Genomic DNA, 22,909 nt, shown 5'->3' on the forward strand with positions numbered 1-22,909 from the left:
CTAAAACACAACACTACACCAGCTACTAGAAAGAAAACTAACTCTATCCCAGCTGAAACCAGGACAAGACTGGACCCAGCGGGTGGTGGTAAATAGCTCCTTTTCAAACTGGCAACCTGTCTCAAGTGGGGTTCCCCAGGGATCGATATTGGGCCCAATGCTGTTTAATATCTTCACAAGTGACCTGGATGATGGGATCAAGTGTGCCCTGATGAAGTTTTCTGGCGATATGAAATTGAGTGGGGAAGTGGACACTTCGGAAGGGAGACCCACCCTGCAGGAAGATCTGGATACCCTGGAAGAGTGGGCTAACAAGAACCTTATGAAGTTCAACAGAGGCAAGTGTAAGGTCTTGCACGTGGGAAAACACAATCCAGGAGTGAAGCACAGGCTGAGATCTACCTGGCTGGAGAGTAGAACTGTGGAAAGGGACCTGCGGGTGGACAACCAGCTCAATATGAGTGAACAGTGTGCTGCTATAGCAAAGCAAGCCAACGGGATGCTGGGGTGCATCAATAAGGGCATCACCAGCAGAGATAAAGAAGTCACTATCCCACTCTACTCAGCACTTGTCAGGCCACACCTGGAATACTGTGTTCAGTTTTGGTCCCTGCTAGACAAAAAAGTTGTGGACAGGCTGGAAAGGGTCCAGAGAAGGGCCATAAAGATGGTCAAAGGACTGGGAAGCCTGCCATATGAAGAAAGGCTGAGACAACTGGGTTTGTTCAGCCTTGAGAAGAGAAGGCTTAGGGGAGACCTTATCACCATGTTCCAGTGTTTAAAGGGTGGCTACAAAGAAGATGGAGACTCCCTTTTTACAAGAAGTCACATGGAAAAGATGAGGCGTCATGGGTACAAGTTACTCTTGGGGACATTCCGATTGGACACAAAAGGAAAATTTTTTCACAATGAGAACAATCTGCCATTGGAATAATCTCCGCAGGGAAGTGGTGGATTCCCCAACACTGGACACTTTTAGAATTCAGCTGGACACAGTGCTGGGCTATCTTGGCTAGACCATGCCTTTACCAAGAAAGGTTGGACCAGATGACACTTGAGCTCCCTTCCAACCTGGGATGCTATGATTCTATGATTCTATGAAATCATGACTGTTAAAGTAATAAGTAGGAAAAACACACTTGAAGAAAAAAGTCCTTAATGAACGATTGATTGGCCATGCAGAGCTGGGTAGAAGTTTATTTACTTCAAACTTGTGAAGGGGCTTTTGCAGTGATGAGAAAGAGAGGCAGGAAAACCAGAGTGATGGATCACAGAGCCAACCATACATGCACACAATGGTCTGTGTAATATCAGAATCTCTGATTCTCAAAATCGTTCCTAGGTGTTTGAGAGGAAATTGAACTAAATCAATCAAATATAACTTCTCATTTTTCTCTTCCTCCCTGCTTGTCTTCATTGCTTCCTCCTTCCCTCAGAAATAATAATCCATTGGAACCACAGTAAACATGGGTTACTAAAATCATAAAAGGGAGCAGGGAGGTATAGTCTGGTCAAGGAAAGTGTGAGTTATTTTACAAAAGCGTATTTGCTACATGGGAAGATTATTAATATCTTGCATTATGGTGAGTTTTTCATGTATGCATGCCTGTATGCAAATGTGCATATGAGTGTATTTACTTTTAATGAGCAAGTTAAGTACATTTTCTCTACCAAGAAAGGTCTAGTTTTTTTGTTTTTTTTTTTTTTTTTTTTTTTTTTTTTTAATGCTTCTTTCTCTTTCTAAATTTATTTTAAAAAAATATTTTTTGTCAGAGAATGAGTTGTTATTCAGAAACTCAGTCTTCTTTTTCAAACAAATTTTCATATTCACTCATTTATCTAGATAGATTATGTACTTTTGAAAGGTACAAAGCAAAAGATTGTAGAATTACAGCAAACGTGTTTATGTATAATGAGTATAATCAGAGGAACAATAAGACTCAGGACAATAAAAATAATCAGGATTTGGGACTTTGGGAAAAACTATGCCAATAAATGCTGCAGAATACAGACCAATTAGGTCAGTGGACAAGAAATAATAAAAAAATATTGTATATATTAATAAAACACTCATGCATTATACCATTCCCTGAAAAACTGAGGAGATATTGTAAAAAAATTATTGAAAGCATTAATCCAGTTTGTAGGTGTAGTTTAAAAGGTAAACAGGATCATAGGATGAATAAGCAAAAGTACATAATACAAATTAAAAAATCATTACTTATATGGAAGAGGTTAGTTATACTTAACACTTATTTAGAATAATATGCTTAGTTCCTTCCATTCACCTTTTTACAAGGACATTATTGCTCTGGACAGAGAATAATATAAGGTGAGAAAATATAGTTCAGCAGCCTGTACAGTAGTGAAAATTGTGGATTTATTCTCTTCAGGTGACCTAAATAGTGGCATTCAGAGTAATGAAGTTTTGATATAGTGAAATATCAAACTGTTCAGACTGAAGAAATAGCAAAAAATAAATGGAACAGTCAAAAAGAGGAAATTCAGGCAGAGATTAATTTCCTTAGGTAAAGAAAAATATGAACTAAGACACCAGGTAGACCAGTGAAGCAAAAAGTATAAATAAGGGGAAGAAACAGCCAGAGAGTTATATTTTTTGAAGTGAAGGAAGATACTAAGAGACACAGAGAAAAAGCTGAAATGTGAGATTTAGATAAACATAAGGAAATATTCCTTTTGAACTTTTAGGTATGTATTGTCTCTTTATAGCTTTATGTAGAGTGCCTAGATTGTCTTCATTGTCTACTTTTAAAATATGAATAGTCAATAACTGTTTTATAAGAACCACTTGTCCAAAAGATCAACAAATTCACAATTAAAGGCTCCCTTGATGCCATGTGTAAGTTTTACTTAGTATATGCATTTACCATTGGAAATGGGAAGTCTGACTGTGGTGTTACCAGAGGAGAGGAGGACTGCAGGAAAATTGGGTCAGTTAGTATTATTTTATACCACATGGGAATTAAAGAGGCAGAAGCAATGGTAGTAGTATCCATCTGACCAAGTAAAGACAATTAAAGTGTAGGCACATAAAGTTAGATAGAGTGAATTCTACTGCAGTAATTTAAAATAGGTTTTTCTGAGGCTGGATTTTTTCTTGGACTTAGGCATTTGGATCAGGCCTGAATTGCACTCCAGGACCTTATGTCCTTCTTAATTTGGACTACAGTTTATTTTCTAAGCTCACAGATGACCAGAAGTAACTTGAAGAGATCTTTAGTAGCATGCTTCCATTACAAGGGAAGGAAATTTGTGGAAGAGTGATGTTACAAACAGGAATGTCTGTTAAAGCAGGGTGAAAAGAAACAATCTGAAAAGCATTAGGGATGTTGGAGCGTTAATACAAAGCAAGGGAAAGCTTTGTTATGTTTTTAAAATCCAAGGCCATTGATATGGAAAAGAAAAATCCTAAGAATTTTTGAGATGATTTGTTAAAAAGTATGAATACAGGAATTGCAGTTTATTTGTATCAGAGATCAAACACTAATAAAGGAATAAAATAGATTACCTGGCATTTGCAACTGCTTACAAAAACCCCAGGGAAAGCTCAATGCAGTAAGTGACTAGTGTCACTTAATTAATATCTGTGCCAGTAATTCCTTCTGTTGAAAGTTATTTCCACCACCAAACTCCAAAAGAAGAGTTCTCTGCTCTTTCCTTGGATTCAAAAGCTTCAGGTGTAATGAAAGAAAAATGAAGGATTTCTTTTCCTCAGGCTCTAAGAATGGTAGCATTAGAACAGTAAGTATAGTTTGTCCTGAGGCAGACCTTGTACCTTATTATATGAAGCTAAGTATTCACTTTCTACAGTAAAATGATGGCAATTGCCTTCTTACTTCTGAGTCTGAACTTTGGACTTTATTAAGACGGATGGAAGTATGTTGTACAAATTAAACAGACGAATGTGTATGCCTTTGAATTTTTTGTTAACCAGCTCTCACACAGACTCTTATATCAGGGAAGATTCTTTTTTTATTCTGTGCAATATAAATTTCTTCTCTTATGGTCTAATTCAAAGACAGGGAGTATTTTCATTGGCTCTAGGCAGGTTGTTAGTGCACAGAAAAGCAAGTGATATATATCAGCAAATCTGTTATAGGAGAATGAAGTCCTTACCCATTTTTAAACCTGAGCATATCTACTTAGAGATGTAAGGATTTTTCAAAACTCTTTATTGACAGAAAGTAAAGCAGGGAACTACCTTGAAAAATAGTACTGCGAATCATCTAAAATTAAGCAAAAAACAAGAATGTGGTCTTTTTGATTTCAGAAGTCATAGCAAGGTATAAGATTTTGCTAATACGGGAAAAGTCTAATATAAAAGTTGAATACTTTAAGTCAATAAATTACTCATTACAGAAGAATTAGACTATGATGAATATATTTTTTTTCTGATTTTAAGAGGGTAAATTGATGATTTTTTTTTCTATTTTGTATCTCTTAGTCAGCTCTACAGACACACCTACACATCATATGGTGCACATTTCGGTAAACGATGATTTTCTCCCCTAACTAACATTGCTTTCTGCCTTTGAATTTCAGTATTATGGAATAGGCGGGATTACTCGTATGACCTATGTAAATTAGAATTTTGAAATAGATATCTGAATATGTATGTTTTCTATTCACTGGTCAGACTGAATTATTTCATAGTGATTTTTCTGTTAACCTTTTGGTTATTTAATTTAAAAGATTTTTAAAATGTGTGTGTGTATATATAGGTATATATTTAAAAATATTTTTATATATATATTTGGCAAAAATCCAATCTTTTCGTTGGAAAAGATATAATATACATTCAATCCTTGTAGTCTAACTAACTGGAAATTATTAGTATGTACTACAATTTACAGAATTTGGAGAATTCCGATGTCATCTACCTCTTTGTTCAGAGCATGTAAGTGGCGTATTAAGTATAATGCCAGTGCTATCAACATTTTGTCTGCTGCCTCAAAGCAGAAAACAAGCAAATGTAGAGGAATTGTACCCAATCTTCAAAAAAACCTACTTTCAGCCTGAGAAGCTAGTCTCTAGAACCAGTGAGACAGATCTTCCAAAGAGCACTCAGTAGCTTCTGGTTAGGCACTTAATCCGAGTGGCCGCATTTTTCAAAGAGAGCTCCTGCATACTGAAGACTCCTGTAAATCTGACCACTAAATTTTGATTCCTTAGTTAGAGCTGTTCATTTGAGAAAACCTGTAGTGCTGAGGGGGAGACAACAGAATGACTGAAGGAGGAAGAATCTTGGAGATTATGATGCTGAACTCATAAAAATCCTGTATATATATAGCACAACAGTTACCTGAATGGGATTCAGGAGTAGACTAGATTGTCCTTCAAACAGGACATATTATTTCTGTTCATATTAGTTATTTTCTACCTTCTTTCCTCTCAAAATGTGCCTCTTCCATTCCACTGTGTTACAGATGTGAAATGTACTTCAATAGTTAAAGGTTCGGATTATAGAGATGAAACTGAATCTGATATTCTGAGCAGATTATGTCAGTATGGCGTGTCACTATAATAAAACTAATTTGGCAATAGATGAATTGGGGTTTTCATTGTGGATGCAGTGAAGGGTCTGTTCCAACTGGAAAGAAAAAGTAATCTGGCTAATCTTTAAGCTGCTAGGACACTCAGTAGGACACCATATATCAGTTGTGACCTTTAAATATGCAGGTTTATAAGCATGTCAATGAATGTGCTATCCATTAAGCGACTGCACTCTGAAAGCCAAATTTCAAAGGGCAGCTAATCTTGGGCCATCCTTTCCATTGCTTATCTTGTAGCCCTTTCCCTCCTTTATCAGTTTTAAATAGATGTCAAACTAGTTCTGAATGATTCAAGTATATCTACCATTTCACCCACTAATCAGCCTAGAGAGTTCAACTATCACTAAATGAGAAACATACTGTTTTTTTCTTACAAACTACTCTGAAACTATAATTTTTTTTCATTCTAATTTAGAAATAGACATGTCCTAATTTCTCTTTATGAATATGGAAAAACAGTATTGCAGTGTAATAGATAAATGCGGCAGTATACCATACTTAAAGAGTTCAACTTATTGGCAACAACAGAACAAAACCAGCCCATTGTCTATCTGATAAGACCACTTCTACCTCCATTTTTCTATGCTGTTACAGACTGTAACGCTGTTATGACCAGTGTTACCTGATAGTTTATTCAAGGGGTTAACCATATTAACCATTTTAAGAAGCTTTTTTCACTGTGAACCCATAGAAGTCTCTTCAGTATCTCAAAAATGCTTCTCAACAAAAAATGTTGTGATGCCACTTCTATTTCTGCAAACACCCATTCCCTTTGGGTACAGACAAATGCAAGAGTGCTGAGAATAGGCAATTTTATAATTAAACTTATAAACACATCTTTTTTTATTTTGCTTTAGAATATCAAATTCATTCCTAATTCATCTTTACTGAAGCCAAAACAGATTTCTCATTTCTCCATGTTTTCCCCTAACTAACTAGTCCTTTTTTCCTCTCAGAAAATTAGGACTTTCAATCACAAATTAATTCTTAAATTTTTCTTGTTTTAGCTTTTGCTGCTGTTTGCTGAAGGATGACCATAACCATTAAAGCATAAACAAGATGACTGTGCACACTGTAATTTCAATCTTCGGCAGATTTCTGTTCTGTTCTCATGTTCATAACCATCTAGAAGTTTCATTAGTTTGCATTCTGATGGTTTGACAATTTCTGTTTCCATCTACTGCTTTAAAAGTGAGTGCTTTTCTCATTAACTTAAGGCAGAGAAGTTCACATTCCTTAGGTCCACGGCAGTTTTCAGCAATTAGGTCAACTACATACAGTTCTGACTCATGCAGTAATTACTATTGAGAACAACTTTCAAATAACAACTTAAATTTGTTGTGGGTTTTTGTTTGTTTGTTTGTTGGGTTTTTTTAGGAAGTCCTTATCTCACAGATCTCATAAGAGTTAAAAGATATACAACAGAGAAAAAAAGATAATGATAAAGATTTTTTAGTTAAGGAATGTTATTCTTCTAAATAAACAAATATATAGACATTATCTTTACCATTGTCTTTGTTATTAATTAATTCTTCAGGCCCCTTTTTTGGGGGCTTTTTTTGTTTTGTAGGGTTTTAGGTTTTTTTTAACGGTGCAGAAAAAAAAAGATACCATCATCAGATGTTTTTTTAAAAAAACTCACACGGGCAGCACCTTTTTTCAGCAAATGATCTGATATTCTGAGGTACATACTAACAACCAAACACCACATTGTGACCCTTTTAGTACATCTTTTTGTGGGTTCATTGTCTATCCTGTATCACTAGTGAAGAAACACCCAAAAGCCTAGTCAGTACCTCCTATCACACAGACCTATCGTTTGCTTACCAAGGTCAGTGCAAAGAGTACTACTGTGAAATTTAGACAAGGTCTTACTCAGTGAGGGGACTTTTAACCTGAACTTCAATGTCTTAAAATGCAACACTGCTTCTTGAAAAATATTAACCTATTTATTTCAATGCTTCAACTACTACAAGAAATTTTTATAGTGAAAGAAACCAACCTATAGACTCTGAGAATCATACTAACACCTGGAACATCAGTAAATTATGTAAAAAAAAACCCCAAACAAACAGAAATCCCAGGAAACATCAACACAGGAAGACCTCTGGTACATCAGCAATTTTTTTTTTGTAATGTAGAGTTCAACAAAATATTTGTGGTTTTTGGTTTTTTTTTCTGATAACATGTTAAAAATACCTGGATTATTATTATTATTATTAATTATTATTATTATTGTCAACTGTCACATCACTCACTGCATTTCATTTGCAATTTTGTAAAGTGAAAATGTAGGGTCTTTTATTGTGCTACCTGCATACGTAGGTTTAGTTCATCCTTCTTTAGGTTGTTCTATCCAGCAGCAGGGCTCTGAAATCTGGCTAACCCTTTACATTTGTGCTACTGTTCACAAGTCTGCTAAAGAAATGCCTTGGTTCCAAATGACAAAAAAAAAAAAAATTTCTGAATGGTTATTATATGAGATACCTATTGCTCCATATTCTTTACAGGTATACTTAGCTTGTAATTAATAACTGGGGCAAATCATCATTTTCAGGTTATCTGTTACACAGATCAAAACCTAAAAAATATTTTTGGACTTGAGACATAATCTAATTAGAAATCAATGGACTGTATCAATAAGTTTCTGCTTAATGCAAAAAAAAAAAAAAAAAAAAAAAAAGGAAAAATGGACAATGACATGGATTTTTCGGCTCTAATATACTGCGGCTGTTCAGCCAGATAACCAGACAAAGATCATATGCTGGAGATTTTATGTTCCTGGTGCTATCAAAAGTAGTTATGCCAAAAAGCACTGAACAAAGCTCTGGCTTCTATAACTTTGAAACAAAATAAACGAACAACTTTAAAGGTTGAATTGCTAGTCATGTTAATAGTACACTGGTCTTGGTCAGATTCCACTTTCAATTTTTTTCATTTCACATTTATGGGTAAGATGGAATAAAAAGCTAAAGAAGAAAAATAGTTGATTGTCAGTGTACTGTTTGTCAGCTAGATGGGTGACCTAAAAAAGGAAATATACATATATAAAAGGAAATTTACATTTGAACTCACCTAGACTCAATTCATTCTAAATCTGTGAACATACAATGTCTGTCACAATGTAATAGCATTTAAAATTAAAGATTTAAGAGAGTTTTTTCAGTTTGCACTTCAGTAAATACGATTATAGGTATCTGGTGGAGTTTTTTATACTGGATTCCAGATATCATTTGGTGTTTTCTGATACGATAATCTATATTTTAAGGAATGCTGGATAGGTTAAAAAAAAAATATAACTTGTGGTGTCTTCAATATAGCTAAGGAATTTTAAACCCCCAAATGTGCAATACACTTCATGTTATGTAAAATTGATTGTTTAATATATGTAAGAAGATTGCAGGAACGTCTAAGTCTCAATTACATAGAGATTGCACTGAGAACTATATACTGATCTAACCATGAAATCTCCACTAGTTCAAAAGACAGAGGAATTAGGCCAGTATTAATTTTTAGAAATATAACTGTCAATTTACTCTGTTTATTTCCAATGACTGAAGTCATTGTGGGAAAGCTTTGGGTTTTTACAGGTATTCTGCCTTGTAATGTATTTTCAGAGATACCTTATGGGGTCTAACAGAGGCTTTTGTTATCTCTTCTTCACTCTTCTTTTGAAAGATCAAAACATCTTGTTTTGCTTGTTTGTTCGTGGTATTTTTGGTGGGTTTTTTTTTTTTTTTTGGTTTTAGTTTGGTTTTTATTTTTTGGTTTTCTTGTTGAGGGTATAACAGAAACTTACAGAAATAGGGCAAAAGTAAAGTCAATTTGCTAACACCTTTTTCATTAAGCACATACCTGCTTGGTGATTTTTCAAGAATGTGCACATTCATGTTTAGAATTACTTGAATGAATTTTTCTGGAAATGGAAGGGGGACTTTCAGGACTGCTGGAATATGTGTTAATAATAATAACGATGATAAGAAGAAAATACTTCTCTCTCAAAACCAAAGCTTTTTAATCAGGATAGGTCAGATTTGATTAGTTTTTCCATTGAAAATTATATATATTAAAAAAGGTCATAGTAGGTACAGAAACAGAATACTTTAATCAACAAAAGCCGATTTTGACTTTTCACAAGCTTTCAACTTTTGAATTGAGACAATAGGTTGTTGGTAGTTTCTTTTTATCTTCAGCATTTTATTTGGATTAAAAATCTGCTCCCCCTCCACCTGTATTCATGAATAACTTTATGAAAACCCTTTTTCCAGTAAGACATTTAAAAAAAAAAAAAAAAAAAGTCTTCATAAAATTATTGGACTATGAAATGCTTCTGAAATTCTCACCTAACACCAAAGGAAAGAAAAAAACCCCACCAACCCCTCAGAATTAAAACAAGTACAATAGCAAATATTTATCTAAGTAGTGTGTATATTTGTAAGTAAAAAAGAAAAAAAAGACACTCATTATAAGGAATCGTGAAGAGACACTGACTTCAAATTTTGATTTTAATGTAAGTCTATTCCCTAAAATCAGGACAACAATGTGTTGATTCTCATTTAGCATCTCTAATCAACTGGGATGAAGAGAATCCTCCTGCTCTGTGTAAATGAGTTACAAAATGCTATTGTCCCTTAATATTATTTTCCTTATTGTTCTTTTTGACGCAAGAACAATGTCAGATATCTTTGCACCAGTTAGAAATACCGTTCAGTGTCTGAGACAAAGAAAAGCTAAGAAAATGTGAGGTCTGAAGACTCTGGACTGGAGCCAGTTCTGCACACCAACAAGTAGCTCATTTTTAGCATGCTGGACAAAGCACTTCTTTCATGAAGAAGCAGTCTGTTACACCCTCCCCCACTTTCCTAGCTGAAAATCCCCTAACACATCATTTTCACTGACTGTTCAACACAGTGCTATGTCATGATGGATACTGAGAAACCATAATCAGCTTCTTTCATTATAACTTGTCTGTCTGCAATGTAAGGCACCATAACTTTAAAGATTATTTTGACAAATGGCTGGGATAAATAGTTAACTGGTGCCTCACTATTCCTCTACATGCTAAATAGAATATGATGGCAGTGCAAAATTCTAAAACCTCACAACTCACTCACAAATCTCAAAGTAATTATGAAGTTGTGGAATTCATTGTCCCATGGAGGTAAAGAGAGTTTAAAAGACTGTGACTGGAAAACTGATGAAATCAAACAATATTTTCTTTTTCTCTTTGAATTCTGGTCATTCTTCTAATTTGAACAGGAACTGCAACAAAAACTGAGAACATAATCAAACACCAACAATTTTATAGTAATAGCGTTGATGTTTTTCCCAAGAGGAAAACAAGGATTGTGGCTCTATTGTATTTGATGCTGAGCAAACATAAAAAGTATAGACTTTGCTCTCATGGGCTTACAAATAAATTTGTATTGCTTTTTATTCCTGTATACTGTTACAGATATTTTTTGTACTGAGCTGCTTACTTTTTTACTTATACACCCAAAGAGAAGGAATTAGCCATGCAAATAGGAACACTGATAGTGAGGATACTGTTTAGTACAAACTTTACTCACTGGAACTGAACCCAAAATAAGTAGGTTTCTTCCTTGTATAGCATTTACAAAAGAGTCACTCTTTCTCTTCATGACTGTAAAATCTGCAGTCTACATGGTTATTAGGGCTACATAAACCCAATGTATCCCTCCCTCTTAGGGTTGTAGAGAGTAGGAATGGCTTGTCTGCAGTTTCTGAGCACCTGGGCGATCAGGTGAACTAAAAAAGATTCATGCCCTTTGCTCCATAGGGGAGGGTATCGCATAGTAATGTGATCAGCTAATGTCAGTCATATACTCTTCCAGATTTGGTCAGGTGAACAGATATCTCACAAATGAAAAACATAAGTATAAAAGAGAAACTTAATATTTTACTGTGTGTAGATGGGAGAAGGGGACTGAAAACAGACCTCTAACAACACTATAAAGTCAAATACTCAAAAGGCAAGCATTATCAGATTAGAATTCCCTGTACAACTTTAATTTCAGCTGACTGGCATGTACATTATGATACAGACTGTAATTATATAACAATTTTTTTTTTTTTTTTTTTCCTTGAGACAGTTCTGGCTAATGGACAAAGAATAGAGTATATGCACAAAATAGCTAGCTGGCTAGCTAGCCAATTATTTTTTAACTTCATCATTCAGTATGTCATCCATATCTTATATACAGGACACCATTTCAACTGTACACTGAATTCAAAATAACTTCCTCAGGGGCATTTTTGTGGTATACACATCATTGTGATATCTGAGTAGCTCACAAACATTATTTTGCATACACAACATCACTTAGAGGAAGGATAATACTATTATACACATCTGAGATACAAGGAGCTTAATACCAGAATATTCAAATGTCCGTTAACTCTGGATGATCCCACTTAATATGCCTACAGTCCACATTTTCAGCATATTTAGCAGTTCATAACTTTTTTTTTCTGTTCAAATAGCAGCTCGAGCAGACCTCTTTTTTGGTTCAGTTTTCTGTTCTGGTCTTCCTACCCTTCTGCTCCTTTTACTCCTATTTTAACACTGTCAGCATCTCTCTGCTTCTTGGCCCCTTGCATTTGAGTTTGTCCTTTTCTCCTTCCCACCCACGCTTTGCAACTTGCTTGGTAGTAAGAAGGTGGTGAGCAGACTATCAAAATGATTTTTGGCTAGAGAAAAAGCATCAGTGAAGTTTTGCTGAGCTCCATGACAGCTGCTCAGCCTATGCCTATTACAGAGACATAATAGACACTGCAGTCTGTCCCTGAGGATGAGTAAATGCTGACTACTTTAACCCTGTATAGTATAGCAGGTGGCCATGGGCAGCACCTAAGCCTCATCTGGTACTAAAGTGGCCCTTGCACAATCTTTACCCTTTTCGGGTCTAAGTATTGAAAAATTGTGAGGGCTGTGTTGCAACCCATCAAATGATGTTTTTAAGGAGTGAGACTGAGCTATCTAGGGTATGATCTGGGTGAACTACAGGATATGCAAGAGGTTTTGAAAATTTCTTTGCAAGATTGAGCACGGTGAAATGGACCAAATGTATGTACTCAACCATATTGCCCAGTGGGAGTGGTCTTGGATGCCTTTGACCCTTTGAGCTGTGCCTAGGCACAATCTCAGAGATCGCTGGTTAGTGTGAACCAAAACCACGCCAGGGAGCATGTTAAAAATGAATGAAAACAGAATGAAAGAATGGGATCCACTACTCAGCCTAGCCACATGGGTCTGGCTTTTTTTTTTTTTTCTTTCTTTCTTTCTTTCTTTCTTTCTTTTTTAACAGTATGGGTGTACTTTTACAGTTTGATCAGAACATATGAGAGGAGAGAGCACAGAATGTGCTCCAAGAATCATCTGATAGTTTCAAATAAATATATTCCAGCTGCTTTACCAGAAAAACAGTATCAGGCATCTTTCTGCCCATATCACCCCACTTCAAAGTATTGAATCCATTCAATAATCATTTGAGACTTGTTTGGTTGCTTATGGGATTTTCTTAGCGAGAACACAAAGGCATTCTATGAAGTAACTGAATTGTTTCTATTCAACCACAAAGAAAAATGAACAGCAAAAATAAAGCCTCAAAACTCTGATCATTTTTAAAAAGGACTTGTAGCAGAAAATTTCAGGCAGCCATATCAATGAAATGTCAAACTCTATTTTACAGTAGATTATGCTTAAGCCTGGTTTCTGCATGATTTGTAATTTTGTGGAAATCAGAATAATGACAAATAACACCTCTTTTGAACTGACATAAATAGTTAAATCTTTCTTACGGTATCATTCCTGTTTTAGTGGTACTAAGAAGGATCTACATATTTTTATGCATCCAAATAACATTTTGATTTATTATTAATAATAAGTAATATGTAGAGTATAAATTCAGATCAGGGCTAAGAAAGTAGAATAATAAAAAAATATATTTATTTAACTGAAAAGACAAGAGCTACTAGCATATTCCACTTCATGTCTAGTTTAATTACGTCATTATTTCCTTCTATGTATATTTCAACCTTAAAAGGAGATGTAGATTGACTAGTGTGTGAAAATAAGGAGATTCTGCGAACAAAATATTAGGAGCTCAGAGATTTATAAAAAAAAAAAAAGAAAAAGTATACAATAAAGACTTGTACAATTAGAATGTGATGTTACAGTTTATTAGAATGGTAAAGGCAGCCAATGTATTGATTTACTGCTTTGTTTTAGAATAGATTGTAGATGCTTTTTTTAGCTATGCTTAGAATTCTCTTTTTCAAGAGAGATAAAAACAAAGCAAAACAAGATTTTCTAGAATAATGGAGACAGCTATATGACAAAGGAGGAATTGCAAAGCTACAGACAGTCAAATCAAGCAAGCAAGAGTCTTTAGTTCTTAATGAAGTCTACTGCATAACTTGTTTATTCATTAATGAAATAATTGCAAATGTTGACTCAGGTTTATTCTCATGTCATGATTTGCTGGGTGAAAAGGGATGAAAGCAAAGGACAGAAGACAGTTGTTTAAAGCTGTCTCTACAATCTCTGCATGGCTTTGGCCATGTTCCAGATACATTACAGAAATCTCAGAGCTGTTCCTTTTCTTTCTTCCTTTTTCTTTTTTTTTCCCCCTTCTCTTTTCCTTCTTCTTTTTTTTTCCTTTTGTCCTTTTTTCCTATCACCCCTTTTTGCCCTTTTTTTTACTCTTTTTCTTTTTATTTTTTTTGTTCTTTTTCCCCTTTGTTTTTTCCCTTTTTTCCCTCTCCCTACATTTACCCTTCCCTTCCTTTTCCTTCCCTTCCCTTCCCTTCCCTTCCCTTCCCTTCCCTTCCCTTCCCTTCCCTTCCCTGCCCTGCCCTGCCCTGCCCTTCCCTGCCCTGCCCTTCCCTGCCCTTCCTTGCCCTGCCCTTTCACCTCTTCCTCTTCTCCTTCCTCTGTCTCTTCCCATCACTCTGTGTGTTCCCAAGAGAACATATGCCCAGATGCAGACAGAATACAGTTTCACAATGTGCCATCCCTCTCACTCCTGCAAACATCACACTGAACCCACACTGGCAATAAGGAACAATTCTCATAGGCTCCAGGTATACCACCTTTTACAGCTTAGACATCTGTCATGGTGGAGAAATTCTAATTGAGAAAAGTTATAAAGATGAATTCCATTTTGTCAGTATCTTGAGTCCCTAGACTAATGAACTAATAAAAATTTAGACTGACCAATGCATTCTTAAATTACTTATCTCACTGTGGACTTTATGATTATTTAGGATTTCTAACAGCTACAATTATTAATTACAGATTATTTTGCACCTTCCAGTTTTTCAATACATATCACTAATTGTGTGGTGGATAAACTGAGATGCTGTCAATAGCACTGGGTAAGAGGAGATTATTTGAAATGGACACATATGGATACATTTCTGTAATTATAATGCTGAGTATGTAAATGTAGAAGTCATGGATTTCACCTCGGAATTAAAGGTGCTTAAAATTTTGTATTAGAAAATTAATCTTATTAATTTTAGACCTTTCCTGAACTGCCTAATTTCTGATGAAATTTCAGGGACGTTTGGAGGCAGATATGGGACATGTCTGAAATTGTTGTAATTATTTAAATATATTGAAATTAGCTACCTAGCCCTGTTTTCAATGAGTCAGGCACAATTCAACCTTTCTAAATCAATTTCAGAATGGAGAAAGGAAACCCACTGGAATAAAATAAACCTTCATAAAATATGCAGAGAAGAAAATTGACATAAAAGGCTGTCAGAAGCACAGTCATTCTCTTTGGAAGACTGGAAATGTAAATAAAATATCATTCTTCCCAACATAAATTGTACATATGAAATATGGATGTTAACAATATTACACAGTGGAACATATTATCATGAAGATCAGTATATGTTCTTCAGATAATTTTCAAAGGCCATTAAAATTAAATAAATATCTGTTTGTCTGCGCATCATCACATGGTGCATCCATACTTATGCTCTTTGCTGTGTATTTTCTAATAAATATAAATTACAAGACTAACAAAGTAAAAAAAAAAAAAAAACAACCCCAAACTGGTTGTGCATTACACATGACTTCAGTAGCTTTGGCAATAAGACCATTTTTAATATTTTTCTATGGATTTCAGAAGATTTTTTTTTTTTTTTTTTTTTTTTTTTTTTTTTTTTTTTTTTTTTTTTTTTTTTTTTTTTTAGGGTGGCAGTTTATGCAGTGCTTTGGACTATGTCTAAGTACAAGTGCTGGTAGATTTTGGTAATAGTTCTGACTCAACGAACAAGACGTTTATTCTTATATGCAAAGAGACTAAGTATTTCCTGCATATGTGTATTTGCATTTGAATTTAATAATATCAGCTCTTTATATATCAACCCCTTTGCACAGATCTACTAATTATGCAGATTATTTTAAAGCTTAGTTGGCAGAAAAATAGAGGAATTCTCATTAATACATTTTCAGAACTATGTAAAAATCCTATCGAATAGAAAAAAGGACTTATGAGACCAAAAAAAGTATTTAACTATTGGAAAAAAAAGTATTTTAAAAAAGTTATAATGTAAAATACTTTTAAAGAAAGAAAAAAAAGAGAGAAAATGTTTCTACATTTGGATTCCTAGCCAGACTTAGTATATTTCACTGTATTTGGCATATTTACCATTTGACATGTTTATTTATTTGTCATATTTTAAGTTACTTAATTTCAGAATCACCGCTATCAATATTTACTTTCTATGAGAATTTATGGATAATTTGTAATTCCTGAAAATCAGATTTTAAAAGAAATCAAAGTCCAATTTGGATTTTGGAAGAATAATTTTCTCTGATACAAGTTTTATAATGCACCCAGCAGGCATTGTTCCAACAGACTTCACGTCAATCACAAAGCCGAATTTTATTTTAGTAAGAGAGAAAAAAACACCCTAAAGATTGATGAGTTTTATTTGTGCTATACTTGGTTTCTACTTGGGTGAGAGGCTTCTTGGCCCAGATCACAAATACAAATTTGCCATGTGGAAAACAGCTAATGATATTAACAAATAGAAGGTAAAAGACATAGTAATGGTTTACAGGTCAAAGCACAGACTTAATCTTCTTCCACTATATTTCAGTGAATCTGCAAGTATGGATGTTAATTTGCTTGTTTCCTTTTGTCATTGAACACACTGCATTGCATTAAACACATATAAATCAGTCAGTTATTTGAGAAGGCCAGATACATTTTTTAATTCTAAACTTAGAATAGAAGCTATTTGAGTTCATGCTGTCCAATTCAACTATTTTGTGTTTTGTTGTCCCTTGTCCTGATCAATAAATGCTTCCACTTAATATGGTATATAAATTCCATATTCTTTTTGACCATTCTTTAAAGTGTATATTAATATTTCCTAATCTATCCATATTAAATCTGTGACATAATCTCCATCTTTTTTTCATCATTTTTGCATGTCTTCTAAAAAGTCAGCATTTTTCCAATCTCATTTTGCATAATATGCTTGGTAGACCCCTGTAAGTCTACACTGAAAGGCTGGTTCATTTTATCTTTCTGGGAATGAGGAAACACATAATCAACAGTAAAAACAGATTTGACAGTAATTTGGGTACAGCCTTGGCAGAATTAAATTGCAAGCCATTTTTCTGAACCATATTTTGTATTGTATATACTGGAAGATTTCAACAAGCTACCCACAGCTGTGAAGCTAACCAAAAGCCTTTTTTTTTCTGAGGATTATCTTAAAAATGGCATCAACTATTGAAACTAATAGAATGGCAAACCCACCATTTTCAGGTTTATGCTGTTCACATCACTTTTATGTTTGATTTACACCCCTATCATTAGGAAGTTCCAGATGAGCAGGTTAAAAAGTGTTGGACTCTGTTCTGGAAAATAATGGAGGTCCTAATCTAAACTGTGAGGACCACAAAGGCTGATTTCAAGTTCACGTTAGCAGTTTCCACTTGACTTGAGTGAATGTTCACATTGACACAGAAGCACACTCTACATTGTGTGCTGAGAACCTTAGAGGACATAAATGTGATTGTACTTCACTGAAAAAGAATTATAAGAGTTATGTTTGTCTAATTCACAGTAAGGGCTAGGACCATGTAAGTTGTTTGCCCAGTCATGTGACACAGCTCTGTGTCAAGAACTTAACAATGGTAAATGAAAACAAAAGAATTATTTTCAATATTGTGGTGGGTTGACCCTGGTTGGATGCCAGGTGCCCACCAAAGCCACTCTATCACTCCCCCTCCTCAGCTGGACAGGGGAGAGAAAATATAACAAAAGGCTCGTGGGTCAAGATAAGGACAGTTTAATAGAGTGATAGCAAAGGTCGCGCGTGAACGCAAGGAAAAAAACCAAATGATGTTATTCTCTACTTCCCACCAGCAGGCGATGTCTAGCCGCTTCTCGGGAAGCAGGGCTTCAGTACGCGTAGTGGTTGCTCTGGAAGACAAAATGCCCCCCCCCCCCTTCCGTCTCCCTTCACTTAGCTTTTATATCTGAGCTGACGTCATATGGTATGGAATATCTGTTTGGTTAGTTTAGGTCAGCTGTCCTGGCCATGTCCCCTCCCAAGATCTTGCCCTGCCCCAGCCTGCCATTGAGGGGAGGGCAAAAATGTTGGAGAGCCAGCCTTGATGCTGTGCCAGCACTGCTCAGCAGCAGCCAAAACACTGGTGTGTTATCAACAACTTTCTAGCTACTGATGCAGAGCACAGTGCTATGGGGGCTGCTATGGGGAGTATTAACTCCATCTCAGCCAGACCGAATAACTGATATTTTTAATAAAGGATTTTTTTTCCAGGATTTGAGAAGGGATAACATCCAAAAACCCATTAATTTTCAAATATTGTTCCTGTTCTCTAGGCTTACTTCAATATCCTACTTAAATATGTAGATATTAAAGTGAGTGTAGTGACAGTCTAAGGAAACAGCTTTGAGCTCTTTCATTCTTTCTTTGTGTGTGGTAACCTCATGTGACAGGTATGTTGCCTTTAGCTCCCAAGAGTAGAATCTGGACATTCACCAACCCACCCAAATTACACCTCCTTGAGAAGCAGCTGTAACTCCTTGGTAGTCCAATCCATCTCTCTTCTAATTCTTTCCTTTGAAGCTTGTGAACAGAGTAAAAATTCAGTAAAATAAACAACCTTTTAAAAACAGAATATTGCTCCATAACTGCAGAAGAAACCAAACATAAGAGAAGAAATTTTAGCAGAATATCCAAGGTATCTAGATTCCCACAGTCTTTATACTTCAGAGCTCAAAAGTCTCATATCTAGAACAGGGCTTTCAGTCACTTTTCCCGTTGTGGTGATTCATTCCCAGGCTGAGGATGCAAAGGCCCCCCAAATCCAAAAATCTTCATTTTAGCAGTCTTGTTTGACTTCTCGTCTCTCTTCTACTACTCCATGGAAGCTGAAATAAGCATGATTATTAGACTGACATTGTTATTATTCTTCTGAACATCTGCAAAAGATTCCTTGTTTTCTTCCTTTTTGTGTACATACAAGGCACACCTATGGCTTCTTCAAGTACTTTCAGTCTGGAGTGCACAAAGAGGCTCTAACTGACCTGACCAGTTTATAACCATCTTTCTCTAGAATATGTCTTCGATCCTTTCAGAGATTTGGCTTCTGGTATTGAAGGCCAGCTCTGGTAGGGTACAGCTATGTCACCTTGTATCAGACTTCTATAAATATAGCTAAGTTGCAAGAGGGATCAGTGAGAAGTGAAAATTTATATATTGTGGAAGAGCTGTCAGATGCCTTCCCTGGGCCTCCATCTATGCACATTGTTCTTATTGGCCTGGGAGCCACATTTAGGCTCAGTCCTTGCCAGAGCCTATGTCATACATATGCTATGCTGTGCTCTGTTTCTTGCTAACCCTAAACTTGCCTTGCTGACTTGACTTCCTGGATTGGCCTGCCTGGTCAGTGAAGACTTGCCTAGCAATCACCAGGTACTGAGCTGACCTCAGTCATTGTCCCCAGTCCAGCGCTGCTCTCCTATTGGGGTACCATGGGACTGCAGCCCTCAGTGAGTTCCGCTTCTCACCCTTGTCTCCCCTACCTTTAAGGGCAGCCCAGTCTCACTACTCCCTGGCAGACAATACCCAAAAATCCTTCTCCAAGGTTTCCTCAAAGAGCTAAAATTGCCAACATGCAATGTCTATGAATAATAAACTGGAATTCAGTCAAACTGTATTGTCTAATTAGGTAAAGTCCAAACCTATTTAATTATCTTTTTGGAAACACTTGATGACCACTGATACAACGAGGTTTAATGAAACCACAGTGACTTTTGGAGTATCCTTAGTTTGATCACACTGACATCTTTTTGCTACCAGATAACTTAATTCTGCGTTGCTAAGCTTTAGAAGCCTGAAAATTCCAGCAAGAAGAGTTGACTCCTTATGAGTTTGTTGATAAGCAGTACAGCCATTGTCTGCTGATGAAATAAATGTCTGTTTATGCAGTTAAGGCATCAAGGACCTTTATATCCATAGAGGAATACATCTTTTCAGAGTGAAAATAATCTAGAATGCTACATATATGCTTATATATTCTACCTACTTGTTGCGTAGTGTTTTTTGATAAAATACCTTTCAGTTCATGACAGCGGAGTATCCTATCCACTTACATATGTTTTCTGATCATTCAGGTTGTGATAACTGTATAGGTAAAAATCTCTGTTTTATATAGAATCATGGGTTTATAGAACAATCGAGTAGGAGCATACCTCAGGAAGTCTTTAGTCCATTTAGCCAACCCACTTCACTGCTCAACTCAACTCATGGGGAAAAAGGTTTCCATTACATTCAGTATGAATTTCAGCTCTTTCAAGTTACGTCCATTGTCCCTTGTGAGTTTGCCATGTACGGCTGTGAAAAGCCTGGCTCTGGCTGTCGCCTTGATGACCTACCTCCCTGTAGCCACCACAGACCTGCTGTTATGTCAGTCTGCAGCCTTCTCTTCTCCATGCTGAACAAGCTCCAGTTCTTCAGTCTCTATTCACAGGGCAAGTGCTCCAGCCCCAACCATCAGGGTCTGAATTCACCCCAGTTTATTGATGTCTTTTCTCCTGTATTGCAGGACCCAAACTGGGATGTAGTATCTAGCTGTGGTCTAATGGGTGCTGAGAAGAGGGTGAATATCCCTTCCCTTGACCAACTGCCTGTGCTCCTATTAACACAGCCTTGGATGGTCTTGGCTGTCTCTACTGCCTGGATATACTGCTTGCTATAGTCCAGAGTCCCCAGGGCTTTTTCCCCAGAACTGCTCCCAGACCATCAGTCCCCAGACTGTATCACTGCCAGAGAATATTCCATCCTGGGGGCAGGATTTTGCATTTGTCCTTGCTCAATTCCAGGAATTTCCCATACCTCTAGCCTGTCCAGGTCCCTGTGGACTCCAGTGTATCGATTGGTCTCTCCAGTTTGGTGTCATATGCAGGTTTGATGAGAGCGCATACTGAGGCAAAGGGAGCATAGAGTAGCTCAGCTTCATCTGTCTCCATTGTCACCATCACCTGCTCCATTCAGCAATGCTAGCACATTTTGCTTGTCCAGCCTTCCAGCCTTTTACTACTAATGCAGCCACTGCTGATCTTTTTTGACTGTGGCATCACTTGCAAATGATAGCTCCAGTTGAGCTTTGGCTTTTCTATGTCCCAAGCAACATTTTTAAACTCTTGCTTTATAGCCTGTCTCCACTTTCACCTTCCATACACTGGTTTTTTTTGCATTGATGCTTAATCATGTGCAAGCTGTTCCCCTGATATGTCTACTTGAATTTCCTGAGTGTTGGTATGGACCATTCTTATTCTTGCAGGATGCTGTCCCTAAAGACTTATCAGCTTTCCTGAGCTCCTTCAGAGCTGCCTCCCATGGAATCCTGCACAGAGATCTCACTGTTAATTTTTACAATATAAAGTTTATATATTCTCATTAGAATCCATAAAGTCAACATTAATCTTTGCATTTTACCTGATACCAATGAATAAATTGATGTATCTGTAAACATTTTAGGCACTACATATAATACACTTACTATTTACATAACCCAAGCAAAGGTATTGGATTTTGAATCCCAAGGTTTTAGAATTCTCCCTAAACACCTCAAAAGATTTGTTATTGAAAATGAACTAGTTGAAGGAGTTTAGTGAAGGTATTGCTATATTAGCAGTCATAGTGACTTTTAAAAGTTCAAAATTCTATTTTCAAGTTAAGGAAACAATTTAGATTTTTTCTAAACCACTTCTGGTTTTCCCTTTTTTACTGTCTGATTATATGCAGGTTTTTACATTGTTATTTGGAAGAAGTATTCAGAAATAGGTGGAAGTGGCATGGGATTGAATTTTAGCCACTTATATTTTCTTTATTTTTAAATTTTTAAAAAATAATTTCCAGAGATAATATGTGATCTGTGACCTGTCTAAGTGCTATGCTGTAAATCACATGCATCATTGAGAGCACTTCCTTACAACTTCAAGGTCAAAGACAAATTAAATCTTGCTATTGGTGGACTCCAGGACCAAAGTAATTTTACAGGCTCACTTATGTGTACAATATCTTCAGTAATACAGAAGCAAAGAATAACTGAAAATGCTGTTGATAAGGGAAAGATGGCATGAGCAAATTCTCTCTATATTTTGGTGGTCTGGATACCTGAATTTAAAAAAATCTTCTGGCTATTCAAAGTTATTTTGAAAGACTAACTTAAAAAACAGCCAAAGTAAAGGCATTATATTAATACAAAGGTTATTTTTACACTTTTCTTCCTATAAGAATGAAGCAAATGTAGACATGTTTATGTACATTTTTGCATTGTATGAGTCTTAGTCTTCTTAAAAATTGCAAGAAGCAGAATCCAGATCCTCTACTTATATGAGTGCCTAACCAATTAGGAATATGGATCAGCTTAATTTTTCTTTTGTCCTGTTGTTTTCCATGTGCTGCCAGTATCTAGTTTCAGTGGTAAATGCCATTTCTTAAACATCCTCTAGGTATGTCATGCAAAAATATGACAGCCATTCTCTTTGCTTTCCTGTATCCAAAGTTCTATCTTCAAACATTTGTAAAAACAACAACTTTCAAGTATATATTAGATTTATTTTATGTTATTGTGCTTGTGTGTAAAAGGCAAAATGGAATCTTGATGAGCTGTTTGGTTAAGCCTGGGGAGGAAAGTCATCTTCATTTGATCTTGCACATAGATAGAATGCATTACTTTGAGAAAAAAAAGCACCATGCAGTTTGCATATTTTGTAGCCTGACTTCCTATTTTACTTCTCTATAACTAA

This window comes from Accipiter gentilis, chromosome 13 (assembly GCF_929443795.1).
Source record: "Accipiter gentilis chromosome 13, bAccGen1.1, whole genome shotgun sequence".
Taxonomy (NCBI): Eukaryota; Metazoa; Chordata; class Aves; order Accipitriformes; family Accipitridae; genus Astur; species Astur gentilis.